Here is a 17448-nt window from a genome sequence, read left to right on the forward strand (position 1 = left end):
GTCTTGCGATCATACCCAACCTTGGTCAATCAGCAAATTCTCCAACGCAATCACGTGATACGCACGAAGATGATGTCATTACCATCGTTACTGGAATGGAGAAACCCCGTAGAAGTATGTGTCGTCGAGACACTACCAGACGATTGGAGAAAGATGATTTTACGATATCTCGATAACACCGATGGGAAACACGACCAGAGAACGAGGGTCCATGCCACGAATTATGTGTCATACCAAAATGAATTATACCGAAAAGGTGAGGATGGGTTACTATTATTGTGCCTCGGCCCACAGGAGGTTGTCCAAGCAATGGCCGAGGTACATGAAGGAATTTGTGGAGCTCACCAATCAGGACACAAAATGCGCTGGTTGCTCCGACAACACGGTTACTTCTAGCCAAGTATATTAAAGGATTGCATCGAATACGCATGGGGATGCATACCGTGCCAGATTCATGGACCATTGCAGAGAGCCCCGGCCGAATTACTTCACTCAGTTACTAAACCATGGCCGTTCAGGGGATGGGCAATAGACGTAATCGGCAAAATCACACCATCGTTGGGAGTGGCAAAACACGCATGGATAATAGTAGCAAGCGATTAGTTCACTAAGTGGGTCGAGGCAAAATCATACGTTGCCGAATTAACAGCCAAATAAGTCTGCAGTTTTGTAGAGGAAAACATTGTGACTAGATTCGGTATGCCAGAAACGATCATAACTGACAATGGCACAATCTTCACGGTCGACAGGTTTAGGGAATACACGGCAAGTCTGAATATCCAACTTAAGCAATCTACGCCGTATTACCCACAGGTAAATGGGCAGGCCGAAGCAAGCAACAAAGTATTAATTGCCATTCTTGAAAAAACGGTAAGAGAGAGGCCTGGGATGTGGCATTTAAAGTTAAACGAAGCATTATGGGCATACCGAACTTCACCCCGGTCGGCCACCAGAACAACTCCTTACGCGTTAACTTACGGACACGATGCTCTGTTACCAGTCGAGCTAAGTATAAACTCATTACGAGTGATCGAGCAGAGTAGTTTGTTTAGTGCCAAATATAGTCAAGCCACGCAACAAGAATTAGAAGACTTAGAAGAAAATCGAATCGACGAGGGTAATTTATTAATAGCACAGAAGAAAATCGCCGAGCAAGCTTATAATTAACGCGTCAGACAAAAAACATTCGGAGAAGGAGAATTGGTATGGCAAACGGTGTTGCCTGTTGGGATTAAAGACCCCAGGTTCGGTAAATGGTCTCCAAATTGGGAATGACCATTCATTGTTCACAAAGTTCTCGACAAGGGGGCGTATTATCTCAGAGATCGGACTGGTTTAATTCACAAATTGTCAATTAATGGAAAATTTTTAAAAAAATACTATCTGGTCACATGGGAAATGCAAGAATAGTCTGTTCCATTAACAAGCTCATAAAAACGAGCATATAAATACATATGATCGACCTATTTACGGGTAAAACACCCTTAAGGTGAGGAGGGAAGGAGAGTTTCGAGAAGAGCCTTCAATTCTACCCACCTCACTTCACCCGTAGTAACCTCGGCCTGCCGATTCCTCTTATCCATCTTCAGCTGCTCGACGTGCCGCACACTAGCCGCATATTCAGTTAGGCAGGATTTGCCGCCTGACTCGAAGTCTCTTGCTAGCTCAGAAGCAATGGCCGACCTACGTTTCTGAAGTTCCGCAATTTGACGGTCAAGGTCGGCCAGCGCATCTTTTTTCACCTTTAGCATATCGACCCGTGGACGCAAAGCTTCTTGAGCGACCATCGCAGTTTTAGGTCATCTTCGGCTCGGAGAGCTCTCTCGAAAATACTGAAATACTCCCAAGTGCGTTCTAGAGCGGAAGAAGCTCGAGTGACGGCTTCGGTGCTTAACTGACCATCAACCGCAAGATCGTTTAGATATGCTCCTACGGAGTCAAGGCCTTGGCACTCAAGGATTTACAATGCCGAAAGAGATAGCAATTCCTGCAGCGTGTTAAGGGCATTTGGTTCGGCCATGGACGCGGAAGTTTTTGTTGCAGGCGCGAAAGAGCCAGCAACCCCCGAAATAGTCTCAATCAAGGCGTCGAGCTCAACCTCCCATGAAAGCTGCACAGGAAAGGAAAACGTCAGTAGAAGGAAAGATGTGAAATGCATAACAAAGGGAATGTGTTTCTAGATACAGTGCATGACAAAGGGAATGTGTTTCTAGACTGCCGGGAGGAGACTTCGGCCATGCCCTCTGGTTCATTGCTCGAACCTAGAGAACTTAATGGCCGAGCCGAGTGCCTAAGATCGCTTCTCAATTCACGCGGTCGATGGAGGTTATCTACATTTGATGGCCATGACGGTGGCCAGGAAATATAGACAACGCCTGTCAGCGCATAAAATTGTCGGTGAAATGAACTTTCAGGCACCTGACATTTAATATTTCTTTTAAGTACAGGTACGTCATGATAAAATCAATAAAAAGAGAAGTGAGACTTACAAAGGCCAAGGAAACTTCTTGTGGAGGAATGTTGAGGTCTTCATCCTGCGGATGGAGCGGCGTTTCGGCTGTCGCCTCAGGCTCGGCCAGGGGTCTCTTCCCACGATCGGCCATAGGAGGATCCGGTTGGACGGCTGCCTCGACCACAGATGAAGGATTGACGGGAGAAAAGTTGGCTGGTCTAAGGCGACGCTCCAGCGGGATCTCGGCACTCTCGTTGCTCTCATCGTCCTGAGGAAAATTTTGTTACAACTGGAAAATTGAATAAACAAAGGTTAGCAGTGGAATCATACCTCTTCCAGAATGATCGTCGGTCGTTCGATGGGGGATACTTCGATGGGTGCAGCCGTTTCCTCCAAGGCAGGCGCAATGGCCGGCTCCGAAGCTATAATTAGTGCAGCGGCCAGATCGGCCATAACCTCAATCATCGGTACGGTCGAAGAAAATTGGTCTGCCGAAGCCTGGGCAACCGAGATAGAATGAGAGACGACAAGAGCGATTGCTCCCGTGGTCTCGCTGGGGATAACGTGAATCTCCCGTTCCCCCTTCTTCGCCAACTTCTTGACGCGTTTTGAAGGGTGAGGAGCATCATCTCCCGTCTCGGCGTCCTGATAGGGGCGCTTGGTCAGCGGTGTTCGCCCGATAATAACGGTCTTCTTCGAGGGGACCAATTTTTTCTTGGCCACCGCCGCGACGACCACATCCGCCCGTCTCAACACACGACCACCTGAGATAGCGAAGTAGAGTCAGTAACAGGGGGCAAGTAATTAAAGTACAAAGGGCGAAAGGGCAATGTACCTTGAGTCATTTTTTTGGATTGGGTTGTAGGAGCTTGTCTGGGGCGGTTGTCGAAGATTTTACTCACCACGTCTTCGATTGAGACGCCGAAGAAGTCACGTGTGTACTCTTCCCACCAGTCCTCAAAGGTGTCAGTACCTAGAGATTCAGGAATGGTCAGTTGGAGCTAAAATTTTTTACACTTGTCCTGAAACTCTTGTTCCGTCGTCTTTTACTCCTTCTCGGAGGAACCAAAAAGGCGTCATCGACTTAAGAGGGAGCGAGAAGCAAGGCAGGGGTACGGGGCAACCTTGGAGGTAGCCGAGCTGCCGGGCGACGAAATGGGGATGATAAACCTCCCAACTAGCTCGGCGGGCGTCGCAACCAAGGGGAAGGTCACGGGTCAATACGAACGACCCCCAGTGTTGACAAAGATCAGCATCTTCGGTCTCATCCTATGCTGTCTTCAGAAGCCTGATCGAGGTGGGGTATTCCTGATGCTAGCACACCAGGAATTCGTCGTTAGAAATGACGTCTAGGGCGAAGAAGTGTTTGAGGACTTTGTCTGCCCGGTGAGGAGGCATCCGTCGAGAGGCCAGTTGAGGACCAAGAGTTGCGGTAGGTTGGAAAACGGGGACTTCGGGCCGAAGTGTGGAGAAATAAACCTGCAGCCAGAGTTGGAATACCCAGAGGGTTCCGTTCTGGTGTGAGTCAATTTTGTTGATGGTCGTTTCAGCCAAAAAACGAAATAGATTGGCAAGGATGGCCGGACTAAGCGCCAATGAGTGACCGCTAGCTGGGGCTTGAGCCACCGGCATGTTCTCGACCAAACACTTGTTCGACCTTGTACAACAGATGAATTTGTTGTACCAGTAGAATAAGAAGGCTTCATGTTCTCCCTTCCTAAGACTTTTCTCGCCTCGGCCGGCGAAGTGGAGGATAAGAGTGTTGTAGTTGAAGAAGTTCTTGTGTAGCTTCTGAACCTCTTCTTTCGAAGGCTCTCGATCTCCTCGGCTGAGTGTCTCGACAGTCTGTTCGTCGAACAGCGCTTTTAGGTCGAGATGCGATGGGCACCCGGAAAAGGCAGCATCGATTGGGAGACCAAACGGGGAAGTCCTAAGGATAACTGAGATATCAAGGACGGTGGGGCCGAGAGGGCCGAAAGGAAGGATCATGGTGTTGGTAGCCGAACACCATAAACTCAGGGCCGTTATGAGCAGTTCTTTATCCATGTTGATCTCCATTGTTGAGAGCATGATGGCGTCATAAATGCTGAGAGCTTCCCATTCTTTGCTGAAGAATGTTCCCATTCGGTCGACCCAGGCGGCCCAGTTTGCAGTGGTCGAGGACCAAGCTCCTTGGGGCCGTGCTAAACACCATTTCGACCAGTCAAACCCCTACAGCAAGGGTGTCAAGCACTGTTCCTTGAGAAGCTTGGTAATGCACGATGGGACTGCATCTTTGAATAGTGGCCCTAGAATTTGGTAAGTGGTGGCTAGGTCATTTTTGAAGCGTAGCGTTTTGATGGCGTTCCGGTCGATGAAATCTTTGCATTTGTTGCACTCGTCAGAAATCTTGGAGATGAAGGAGGCCATTGGTAAGGAGTAAAAAGTTTGTGTAGGTTAAAAATGGGGTTTAGGAGAGATGAGTTTGAGGGTTCGTGGTTTGAGCAAGCAGGAATGGCGAAAGGAAGATTTCAAAGTTTCTGAAGGCGTGGGATGCAAATGAAAGAAATTTGGGTATTTATAGGCGTTTCAGAAGGAAGATCAAACGTTTGGTATTCGAAAGCACTAGAGTTTGAATTGGGGGGAAAATTAACCGGGAAATGGCCAATCATTTCGAATATTTTGGGAACCTTCAAGGATAGGATCGAGGTTTTCAAGGATCTGAGACGCACGATTGCGTGCGGCGGTGGTTTTAATGCATTAATGAGGAAGCACATTTTCGAGGGCCATGATTGAGAGTTGTTAGGATTGGCAGAGAGTCGACACGTGGCGGTACGTCGGGAGTAACTAGGATAGTGCAATCATATTCCATAAATGTGCATGGTAATGGTTATCAAGAACAGTTAAGTCTAAAAAGCAAAAGATGTTTTCGCTTCTTCAAGGTCGAGATCCGACCAAAGGTTGGCAATCGATGACCTCAGAAGTGAGGGGGCAATGTTTGAGCTCAAAATAATATTGTTGGGCCGAGTGTATGTTTATGCTCGGCCCAAAGCTGTGTCAAAATGTTATGGGTTGCCTGATGATTCCGGGCCATTTAGCAGGGATGGTCAAGTTCTATCACAAAAATGAGTAGTCCAGATAAGCAAATAGGGTCGAGGAAGTCCTGGTGCAACTAGGATTCTCGACCAGCAATGAATAAAGCCCCGAAGGGGAGTGAGTTCAAAGTCTTAATGGGAGTAGGGTTGTTTGAAGCAAAGTTGGAACGGAGCAAGGACTCCCAATCCAGATAGGGGTTTATTTCGATCTCAATGAGTTGGTGCTATAAATACAAGAAATCATGCAACAATGAAGGAGCTTCAATTCAACATACAATTGCCCTGGGCAAAACCTCTCAAACATCTTGAGATTTTTCTTTTTCTTTTTCTTTTTTCCGCCGACACACCTTCAGTTTGGATAAACAACACTGTGGAGGCAACCGGCAAACACCTTCAGTTTGGATAAACAGCACTGTTACCGTAGAATCAGCCGACCGAGGAGCACCTTCAGTTTGGATAAACAACACTACGTCGAGGCCGACTGGTTACCTATCCAAGTCTCGACCGAGAAGGGTTTTCGAATCCTTATTGGCAGGGGTGATCTTATCAACCCTCTCGGTGAAGTAAGGTGTTACGAGTTACGACATTCGACGTACCGGACGCCAAATGATTTTATGATTGGATATTCACAAGTGAGTTTTAGAGTTCGGCATTCTGACGGCCGAACCACGTTCACTATCAAGACATACATCACCTTTGAATATTTGTGTCCGTATAGTCTAGTATCGATTCGACGTGCTTATACTCTTACGAATATAATCACGGTGACCGAATCGGGCGCCGACGATTTGTGAACTTCGCAGAACCAGCATCCTTGTCTTCAGGCTCTAGAACCCAAAGATCGAGAGTGTTCCTTCCTCGGTCACGGTCGCAAGATAAAGAAGTCAATAACGTGCTCAACGCGACATCAATGAATGTTACTCCTCGGCCGAGCTCAATTGATGAGTTGGCACGCCCCGCATTTAATCGAATGACGTAGTTAGCTTATTAGTTACTCGGCCTGCGCGCCACATAGGTTTTGTAATTTTTAGAGTCAACAAGTATAAACGGTTTAAGTAAGGTCGTTTTCCGTAGGTATTGAATGACTAATTTATATAAATATAAAAGCTTAATTAATTATTTGAAAACAAAGATTGGAAGAGGTTGATTATGAATTTAAAAATAATAAAACCGAATTTAATTAAAAAGGTTACATAAATTAGCAAGGTAAAGAAAACAAAGGAAAACGTTTTGAAAACCAAATTGTAAAAGCCTAGGGTTCCGCCGTCCCCTTAACAATCCTACGTAATTCTTCTAATTCCTTATGAATTACACATGCATATTTTGAAAGTTAGGTTTTCCTAAAGTATGCCCTACTTGGAACCCCTAACATAGAACGTATATCTAACATGCAACTCGTCCATGGCGTCCAGATCGAATGTGAACATACAAGACTCATTTTGTAAAAACCTTTTGAAAAACCATTTAACTCCTAAGACGTGTCGTCCATCCTAAATAGTTACACAGGTTAACCACAAGAAGCCTTAGTCAATTTTAGGGACAACCTTCCGCCAAAATTGCATCAAATTACTTTTCTAATTATCCTAATGGTCGCGAATCACTAAGACAAATAGATAGTTTAAAGCACAGTGATTAACAATCCAAAACTTGCATGCATAAATTCATAAGAAATTAAATAAAAACTACATATTCATGCTAAGGCTCAAGACATCACCCTAGCAAACGAAACTAGTTACTAACAACCATAAAACGAAATATTATTAAAAACATGGATAGAAAACACCTTAAAAATAAACTTGAATCTTCAAGGCTCTCTCTAAAGCCAAAGTATTGCGTTCTCCCCCTCTCACCTAATGGCTAAAAATCCTTATTTATACTACAACAAAATAAAATCCTACCTTGAAAAGGTCTTAGAAGAAAACTAGGAAACATAATTAAATGATAAAACAGAAAATAAAATGTTTCCTATTTGAACTAGAATTTGGAGTTCTCAGAAAATCACACTTTTGACTGACCAAATCAACTCTGATTTGGTCCTAAAATGTCTATTTTGTAAGCTAAAGACGTCCCCTACAAATCCTCAGAAGTAATCTTCCTCAAAATACGCCATCTTAACTTTCAAAATACCCAAAACGTCCAGAAATGTCAATCTGGGAAAGTTGCGCGCTGGGCCTTTACTTCATTGCCACGGTCAAATGACTTGGTAGAAAAATCTGGAATTTTGACACACTCATCTTGAAAGGCACATGAACATCCCCCAATTGGAATCACTCCAAAATTCATCCTTTTGATCACTTTTTTCTTCAGAGGAAGTTGAATGTCCTACATTGAAAATACACAACAAAGTACCAAAATTCTACCAAAATAATTACCAAAATATACTAAAAATAGGGTAAAATATATAATATGAAATCGACTCATCATAGTCCACGGCATATGTTTGGGTGAATCCTCTAGCCACCATCCTGGCTTTGTGCCTTTCAATCGATCCATCTGAGTGGAATTTGATCTTGTAGATCCACTTACTACCAACTGCCCTTTTTCCTGGTGGAAGTCTAACTACACTCCAGGTGTTGTGATTAATGAGAGTACGAAGCTCTTCCTCCATGGCATTTCTGCACACTTATTGACAGTTTGCTTCTTGAAATGTTTGAGGCTCGCAGTGACTGGTGATGGTGTTCAAATAGGCAGCATAAGATTTTGAAACTTTTTGGTAAGACATGAAACCATTGATTGGATGCCTTGCTGAATAAGTCACATAATCTTGAAGCCTTGTAGGAGGATGACTAGCACGCACTAGATTTCTTTTGCCTTGAAACTGTTGTGTTTCTTCTGTTGAGCTTTCTGGCTCTTCATGGGGAGATTTTTCATTATGCATCTGTTGGTCAGGATTGTGATTACTATCTTTAGTTTCATCAAATGCAGTAGGATAATTAAGAGGTTGTATCTCGAAAGATAGTTCCTCAATCCTTGGTAAGGGGAAAAACTCAAAACATGACTCCCCCTGTGACTGATCTTTAGACAACTTGTTGAAAAAAAGGTTAGTTTCATCAAAACGTACATCCCTTGAAACTACAACTCTCTTTAACTCGGGACTATAGCACTTGTAACCTTTTTGAGTAGATGAATAACCAAGAAACATGCATTTGTTAGCCCTAGGGTCCAGTTTATCCCTATGTTGTGGTTGAATATGAACATTGTGCATCCAAAGACTTTAAGATGTGACAGACTAATCCCTTCCTTTTAACACTTCTATTGGAGATTTGAACTCCAAGACTCAACTTGGTAATCTGTTTATGATATATGCAACTGTCTTGACCCCTTGGGACCAAAATCTTTTTAGTACTTTCATGTGCAATATTAGAGCTCTTGTTTTTTCAAGTAGATCACGATTCTTTCTCTCGGCTAGACCATTTTGTTGTGGAGTACCAACACAACTGGTTTGATGCAAAATTCCATTACTGCTTAAATATTATTTCATAATGTGTGACATATATTCCGAGCCATTATCAGATCTCAAAGTTTGGATTTGGGAATTGAAATGATTTTTGACAAGATTATGAAAGTCTATGAATGCTTCAACAACTTCACTCTTAGATTTCAAAAGGTATAACCCTGTAACTCTCGAGAAATCATCTATGAAAGTTACAAAGTACTTATATCCATCAAAAGATTCAAAAAATGGCCCCCATACATCTGAATGTACAAGTTCAAAAACTTGTTCAGTCCTATTTTAGGATAAACCAAAAGGTAATGTTTGGGCCCAAAATAATATTGTTGGGCCGAGTATAGATTTATGCTCGGCCCAAAGCTGTTTCAAATACACTATGGGCTGCTTGGTGATCTCGGGCCATTCAGCAAGGATGGTCGAGTCCTATCGCAAGAAGGAGTAGTTCGCATAAGCAAAGGGGTCGAAAAAGTCCTAGTGCAATTCGGATTTTTGACCAACAATGTATATAGCCTTAAAAATGGGGTGAGTTCAAAGTCCTAATAGGGGTAGGATTGGTCGAAGTAGAGTCGGAATAGAACAAGGAGTCCCAATCCAGATATAATTTTGACTCCATCTCAAGGAAGATTTGGTGTTATAAATACAAGACATCATGCAACAATTGGAGGACCTCCAATTCAACACACAACTGCCCTACGCAAAAACTCTCAAACATCTTGAGATTTTGATTTTCTTTTTCCCACCGACACATCTTCAGTTTGGGTAAATAGTATTGTGAAGGCAACCGGTGAACACCATCAGTTTGGATACACAGCACTGTTGCCGTAGAATTAGCCGACCAAGGAGCACCTTCAGTTTGGATAAACAGCACTGCGTCGAGGCCGACTGGTTACCTATCCAAGTCTCGATCGAGAAGGGTTTCTGAATCCTTATTGGCAGAGGTCATCTTATTAGCCTTCTCGGCGAAGTAAGGTGTTACGAGTTACGACATTCGGCGCATTGAACGCCGAGTGGTTTTATGATTGGATACTCACAAGTGAGTTTCAGAGTTCGGCATTCTGACGGACGAACCACATTCACCATCAAGACATACATCACCTTTGAATACTTGTGTCCGTACAGTTTGATGTCGATTCGATGTGCTTATACTTTCACGAATATAATCACTGTGACCAAATCCGGCGCCGACGATTTGTGAACTTCGCAGAACTAGTAACCTTGTCTTCAGGCTCGAGAATCCAAAGGCCGAGATTTGTTCCTTCCTCGATCGCAGTCGCAAGATAAAGAACTCAGCAGTACGCTCAATGCAACATCAACAAATTTTACTCCTCGACCGACGAGTTGGCACGCCCCGCATTCAATCGAATGACGTAGTTAGCTTATTAGTTACTCGGCTTGCGCGCCACGTAGGTTTTGTAATTTTTAAGGTCAACAGGTAACCTAGTGGCTTTACAAAAATGACATGTATCACACTGATCACTTCTTTACACAAATTTGGAAACAATCTTGACAAAATAAGCTCGGAAGGATGAGCTAATATTTGATGCCATAAGGTTTGGTCTTGACTTAGGTTAGACTTGACTTGAAATCCCTTGAGAAATGATGTCTCCTTGGATAGGTAATAGAGACCATCTAAGAAAAAATCTTCACCAATCTTCTTCTTGGTGACACAGTCCTGAAAAATGACAATATAAGGGGAGAAAGTAACTGAACAGTTTAATGCATGTGTGATTTTTCCAACTGAGAGAAGTTGAAAAGGAAATGAAGGAACGTACAAGGCTTTAGAATCTATATTGTCAGACACTAGATATATTTTTCCCATTCCTAACACTTTAGCTCCCTCCTCATTAGCAACTGAAACATGTGAAGGTGTAGGAAGTTTTTTAAAATCACGGAGCTTGTAAACTTGGTTTGTCATGTGATCTGTGGTACCGGATTCTATGACCCACAAATCATGCAATTGATTTATATTTAGAGCAGTTTTGAAAGCTGTCAGTATACCTTGCATGTTGTCTTGAGTGAGCTTTTTCGAGTTAGCCAGAAAACCTACAAACTTTCCCATCATTGCAGTTGAGTTGCCATTACTAGAGGTACCAACTTCATACTCCCAGAGACTTCCTTCTTCAGTTGAAGGTATGCAACAAACTCATTTAGAAGCATAGAACTCAACCTTTGATTTGGATTTAGATCAATCTCCAATTGATTTTGATGATTGGCTCCAAGTAAGCTATCAGCATTGAACTCAAGGATGGGGTTGTCATCAGCCATGAAAGAAAGCTTGAAGAATAAAGCAACAAGTATCATAGAGACAGGTTATTCCTGCTCTGATACCATGTTGAGTTTTAAGTGTTTGTATTATCTTTCATAGAGAAACAACAACACAAGAATACAGGATATATAGGGCATGGTGTGATCGACACACTGATCACCCTTGAATCATTCCTACACAGCAGCTCCATAAAACAGGGAATAGAAAGAAAGTAAGGCAAAAAGTTTCTAACCACCCTAGAAGTATAGGAAAGAAGATACAAGATCTAACTAGAAGTAAGGTGACTACTACACCTGAATCATCCACCTAACCAATAGCTCCAGATACTCACTCTTGACTTTTATTAGACGATATGGGATGACTTATACTAATGATGCATATAGAATACCCACTGATGCTGCATATGGAATGCCCACTCTTGACAAATATTGACTTTCACATTTATGATCATGAAATGTTAAGCAACTAAATTAGTACACACACACAGGCGCGCGCGCACACACACACACACACACACACACATATATATATATATATATATTGCAGGGAAAACTAGTGAAGGACTTCATGGATGAAGCCCGTGTGTTTGGTGATGTAGTCATAAAGAACGTTACTGCTCCTGTAACTAATAATACATTGGAGATTCGTTTGTATTGGGCTGGGAAAGGGACGACAGACGTCCCTGTTAAAGGAATCTATGGTCAACTTATTTCAGCTATTTCAATAGACCCAAGTAAGTTTTCATTGATCTGAATTTCGTCTAATTACTATGCATCGACCATATGCATTGATATATCTACTAAATTAAGAGATCCGAATTCAGTTCTGTAAGGTTCTTCTTCAATATTTCCTTTCCCTTGTATTTTCACAAAAATGCTTCTGTGGTTTTCTCCTGTTTTACATGGTTTGGGCCAAGACTTGAAGAAATACTCTTAAATTTTCTTATCACATAATATGCTTTTTTTTTTTTTTCCAGGTGACGGGTATGCACTCTTGAATACAACAAAATTCTACTTCGAGGATTTTTAACTATTTACATGAAAACTATCCAGTTCACTTAAGGAAACATATAATATTTACAACCATCCAAAGAAAGTTTGTTCGAGGGATTACTTCATATACTATCTACTTATTTAAGGATGCTCCAAAGACCGGATTCAATCTTCTCTTTCTATGTGCATTAGATAGCTGGTTGAATAATCCACTTTCATATTAATTACATTTACATTTACTCTAATTTAAGCTATATTCTTTCTTCCAATAGACTTTCATCCCCCGCCAAAACCTGTAAGTGACGCCCCAACTGGTAGAAGTGGCGTGCCTGTAGGTGGAAGTGGTGTGCATGTAGGTGCTGTGGTTGGAATTGTGGTTGGATGAGTCTTCATTATACTACCGATAGTTGGTATTCTTTGGAAGAGAGGCCTCCTAGGGCAACAAAAGACATTGGAGGATGGTATTAATTTGCAGTTTATTCTGTTATACTGGTTTTTCCTTTTTGTTTCTCCATTACTTTTTCTGATCGAGCTTTTTTCGTAACTAATTAAGGACAATATTTACGCTATTTTGCATGGTTCTCCTGCGTATTGACATGCACCACAAAGACAGTAATTATTTATATATTGAGCTTTCCGACACTTTGATGTTGCTGTAATATATTTATCGTCCAAACTCATGATGCAAAGTGTCTACCTATAGATCCTGTTACTAGTTAAATTCTAGAATCAGGCACCAAATATCAAGAACTAAGAATGCTATCATTCTGGAAGTTTTCTTAGACACAATTTCTTATGAGTATTACTTGTTATACAGATTTGAAGGGTGTGGACCTGCAAACTAGTAAATTTACCTTCAAGCAACTCAAAGATGCCACAAGTAACTTTAACAAAGCCAATAAGATTGGTGAAGGTGGTTTTGGTTCTGTTTACTAGCAGTGGTGAAGCTAGGATTTGCCAAGGGAGGGGCGAAATTCAAAGAGTGCAAGGTTTAATCGAAGCGGTTGCTTTCACATTGGAGAGTGCAAAGTTTTAAGTCAATATTCATAGTAAAAAATAGTTTTTCCATCAAAGTGGTTGTAAGCAATATAAGAAGCTTAAATTGGCTAGGGTTAGATCCTCTTAAAACATTAGGTGCTAGTCAAATAATGGACTAGCACCTAGTAGCTAGGTGTCTAGGCGAGATCTAGGCAGGAGCTTAGATGGATTTAAATTATCGTAAAATAAGCATTAAACAATATTTACATTGTTTTTAAAAAGTAATACAATATTTATAAATAATGTGAGAGTTTAAGATAAATACAATGAGAGTCTTAAAAGAGAAAATAAAAATACATACAAGAATAAAAAAAATTAATAATAAATGAAAGAAATGGGTTAATAAACCACCAAAAAAAAAGGTGGGGCCAGTCGCAAACCATGTAACCAACCCCTTTAAACCCAATACCAAATTTAAAACAATCTCAACTTTTGCTATCTTCATAACCAAACGCAAACCAAGCCCTTTAAACCCAATACCAAACAGAACTCTTCTTCTCCGATGTCTCCTAATCTCCATGCCATGGCTATGGTTTCTTCTTCAGCCCATCTTCTTTCCTCCATCTTCTCTTCCCCACCCTCGCGCGCGCGCCCCAACCTCTCTCCTCCGTCTTCGTCATTCCTCTACAAATCCAACCAAATTATCGCACTTCCTCTACAAATTCAACCAAGACAGCGGAAGGGTTGAACCAGCACTCCTAGGCGTGTTTTCCAGCGAAGGGAGGAGCGGCCGCCACTCCTCGCCCTCACGTAGCTTCACCACTGTTTACTAGGTACTCTTCGAAGCAAATAATTTATTTGTTGATTACATTTTTTTTTTCTAATTTGATATTGTTCGTTCTAATGAAAGTTAATTTGCTCCATAATGATGCAAATTTGACTATCTTTCTCAAATGCACGGCGTTCAAGCAAATGGCACCGTAATAGCTATTAAGCAGCTTTCTTCCAAATCAAAGCAAGGGAATCATGAATTTGTTAATGAGATTGGCATGATTTTTGCTCTGCAACACCCTTATCTTGTCAAGCTCCACGAATGTTGTATTGAAGGAAATCAATTATTGCTTGTCTATGAGTATCTGGAAAATAATAGCGTCGCTTATGCTTTCTTCAGTAAATATTAGTCTTGTTTGCCAAAAGTTCATTTCATCATACAGTGGCATAAAAGATCTTATGCACTAAAAATATGTCCCTTACAACTAACCTTGTTTAATTTGGTAAATTGAAGGGGCAGAAGAAAGTCATTTGAAGTTGGATTGGCCAACAAGGCACAAGATTTGTATTGGTACAGCAAGAGGTTTGGCTTATCTTCATGAGGAATCAAGATTGAAGGTCGTTCATAGAGACATCAAGGCTACTAATGTTTTGCTTGATAAAAATGTTAACCCGAAAATATCTGACTTTGGATTGGCCAAGCTTGATGAAGAGGATAATACTCATATTAGCACTCGTATTGCTGGAACTTAGTGAGTCCCTAAACTTTTATTTATCTTCTTATTCTCTTATTTTGATCTTCTTCCACCCTTAAAAAAGAAGATAGAGCAATGGAAAGTCTATAACTTACATAATTTTCAACCTAACCAAATCTTTGTTGTTCAAGAAATTTCAAGGGCATATTTGTTCTTTGAATATAGTTGTATTGCTGTGTATCTCTCTAACTATTGGATTCATCTTAAGTAGTCAATTAGCAAAATTTTTACTAATTATTTTAGCTAAATCTGGGTTAATGATATGATTCATGATATTGTAGTGGATACATGGCGCCCGAATATGCAATGCGGGGTTATCTGACTGATAAAGCAGATGTCTATAGTTTTGGTATTCTCGTTTTGGAAATTGTTAGCGGGAGAAACAACACAACTTACCGGAAAAAGGAAGAAAGCTTTTATCTTCTTGATTGGGTAACATGAATCTACTACTTCCTAATTTAACTTCAAATTTTCTTAATATACCCTATATGTGTGAAAGTACATTTGAATCGGTGAAGTTTAATCCAAGGACAGAATTTATATTGCTTTTGTTACTTCCATTTTTTGTAGGCACGACTTCTAAAAAAGCATAGGAATTTGATGGACCTAGTTGATCCAAGGTTGGAATCAGACTTTAACAAAGAGGAGATGACTGTTGCAATCAATGTGGCTCTCCTTTGTTGCAATGTTACTTCGACAGCTAGGCCTACCATGTCTTCGGTTGTAAGCATGGTCGAAGGAAAGGCTGTTGTTCAGGAGTTGGTCTTGGATCCAAATGCCGAGAGTATTGAGATCGACGCAATGAGGAAACATAAATATAGTTTTGGAAGGGGCACAGGCGAGAAACAAATAGAAATGGGGTCAACTGAAGGGCCATGGACTGCTTCGTCTGCGTCTGCTCACGATCTGTATCCCATCAATCCTGATTCAAATTACTAGGAGAATAGATGCAAGAGAACTTGAGCTGCACAGTTATCAGTTCGACTCAACCTTAGCACACTCAAACATATCAGCTAATAAATCATCTGTATTTCCTCTATAACTATTTTCTCTGTTCTTTTTGATATTATAGTAGAAAGCAGAATTGAAGAAGTTTCTACAGCATGGTAATTGTAAATTGTGAAATCAGCTCTTTTCAGTTTTTTAAAGCTCGTATTGTGTATGTAAAACTAGTTTGTTACTGCTTAAATTACAAAAAAAAGCGGGTATCATAAAAAGCTTCCAGCTTCAGAATTTTATATATTACAAATCGTCACTAAAGTTTTAAAAAGTCAGCTAAGTTCAGGCAAGTTCCATCATACTAATTACAAATACAAAAATTGAAAGGGAGGGGAATAGAGTAAGTTGGTTGAACACTATACTATTTTTGCTATATGGTTGTTTGTGAAGAGAGTAGATAATGTACACCAAAATCGGAAAGGATGGGAATAGAGTAAGTTGATTAAGAGAAGGAACTTAAATTTAGTAAAATCGGAATGACGTAGGAGAGCTAGGGGCATTGGCTTGGGGTGATTCGAAATGAGAGAGGTGACTTTGTGGTAGCAACGGCAATAAAAATTCGAGGAGTCTGCTCGGCAATGCTGGCTGAGATCATGGCGGCTCGGGCAGCAGTGGTTTTTGCTTATAACCTGTCGGCAACTGACTTGGAATTGCAGGGGGATGCAATGGTTGTTATCAATGCCCTTCAAAGGGATTTGGCAACTCCATGTAATGGTGCCTTTGGGCATATTGCGAATGATACCCGACATATTTTGAAGTCTTTTCCGCATTGGAAGGTTATGTTTGGTCGTACGGCAGGCGAACAAGATTGCTCATCGTCTTGCGAGATTGAGATTAACATTGGATGGTCAAATTTTTTGATTTGAAGAACCTCCAAATGTAATTTCTAATTTTCTTTTTGAGGATATCATTACTACTTAATTTAGAGGTGCGGAACGTTCTTTTTCCCTTAATCTGAGTTGGAATTCCTCACAAGGTTTTTATCAAGTCCATTTTAGCACCATATTCTCTTTGATGGTACATTTTCTTTATTTTTTCAATGAATATCATACTTAATTTCAAAAAAATATATATTTAATAAAATTGGAAATCATTTGTGGAGGATTTTTCTATATCAATATATTGCTAATATATAAGGTAATGCAAGATTCAAAGGATATGCATGAAGGGAAAAATGATACGTGATGTAAATTATTGTATAAAAGAGGTAACCAGATCCCCTCCGGACCATTAAAAACTGAGTCTGCTGAGCAGATGATCCAAACCGTTGAAACTTGATTAAACGGCTACAATTATTATAACTTTTAGAGGTCCTCCTGTTTGTAGCCATTTGATCAAATTTCAATGACACGGGTTGTCTGCTCAGCAGGCTCATTTTTTAATGGTCTGGAGAGGATCCGGTTCCTAAAAGAGAAACAAATTGCCAAGTTTTCTTAAATTTAGTTTTGGAAGTTCTGAAATTTTCTTATTCATATACCAACCAACGTTTCCTTTTGATTGAGTGTTAGTGAAGAAGTCCAAGTCGTGTAAGATTAATTTCGAACTACATTTATTTAGCCTTCTGTCACACTGTGCCATTCATTGCTTTAGCTAAATGTAGACATGCACTTAATTTCATGCACAACTTTTTTAAAGTTTTTTCTTTTTATTTCTTTTATATCATTATGTCAGCGTCGGATTATCTGATGAATATGATGTTGAGAATCGATG

General features: G+C 40.9%; 1 pseudogene across 1 annotated transcript in view; it reads left to right on the forward strand.

The window, feature by feature from the left end:
• LOC137741887 (putative leucine-rich repeat receptor-like serine/threonine-protein kinase At3g14840) overlaps positions 1–15702 on the forward strand; it is a 34652-nt pseudogene extending 18950 nt beyond the window's left edge. Inside the window, exons 16-22 of the transcript XR_015953601.1 lie at positions 11790–11976; positions 12508–12696; positions 13053–13169; positions 14171–14383; positions 14499–14736; positions 15021–15171; positions 15310–15702. The product of XR_015953601.1 is annotated as a putative leucine-rich repeat receptor-like serine/threonine-protein kinase At3g14840 (transcript). The remainder of the gene's footprint in view (positions 1–11789; positions 11977–12507; positions 12697–13052; positions 13170–14170; positions 14384–14498; positions 14737–15020; positions 15172–15309) is intronic.
• The last annotated feature ends 1746 nt before the right edge of the window (positions 15703–17448 follow it).

Source organism: Pyrus communis, chromosome 11 (assembly GCF_041283825.1).
Source record: "Pyrus communis isolate YQ-2024b chromosome 11, ASM4128382v1, whole genome shotgun sequence".
Lineage (NCBI taxonomy): Eukaryota > Viridiplantae > Streptophyta > Magnoliopsida > Rosales > Rosaceae > Pyrus > Pyrus communis.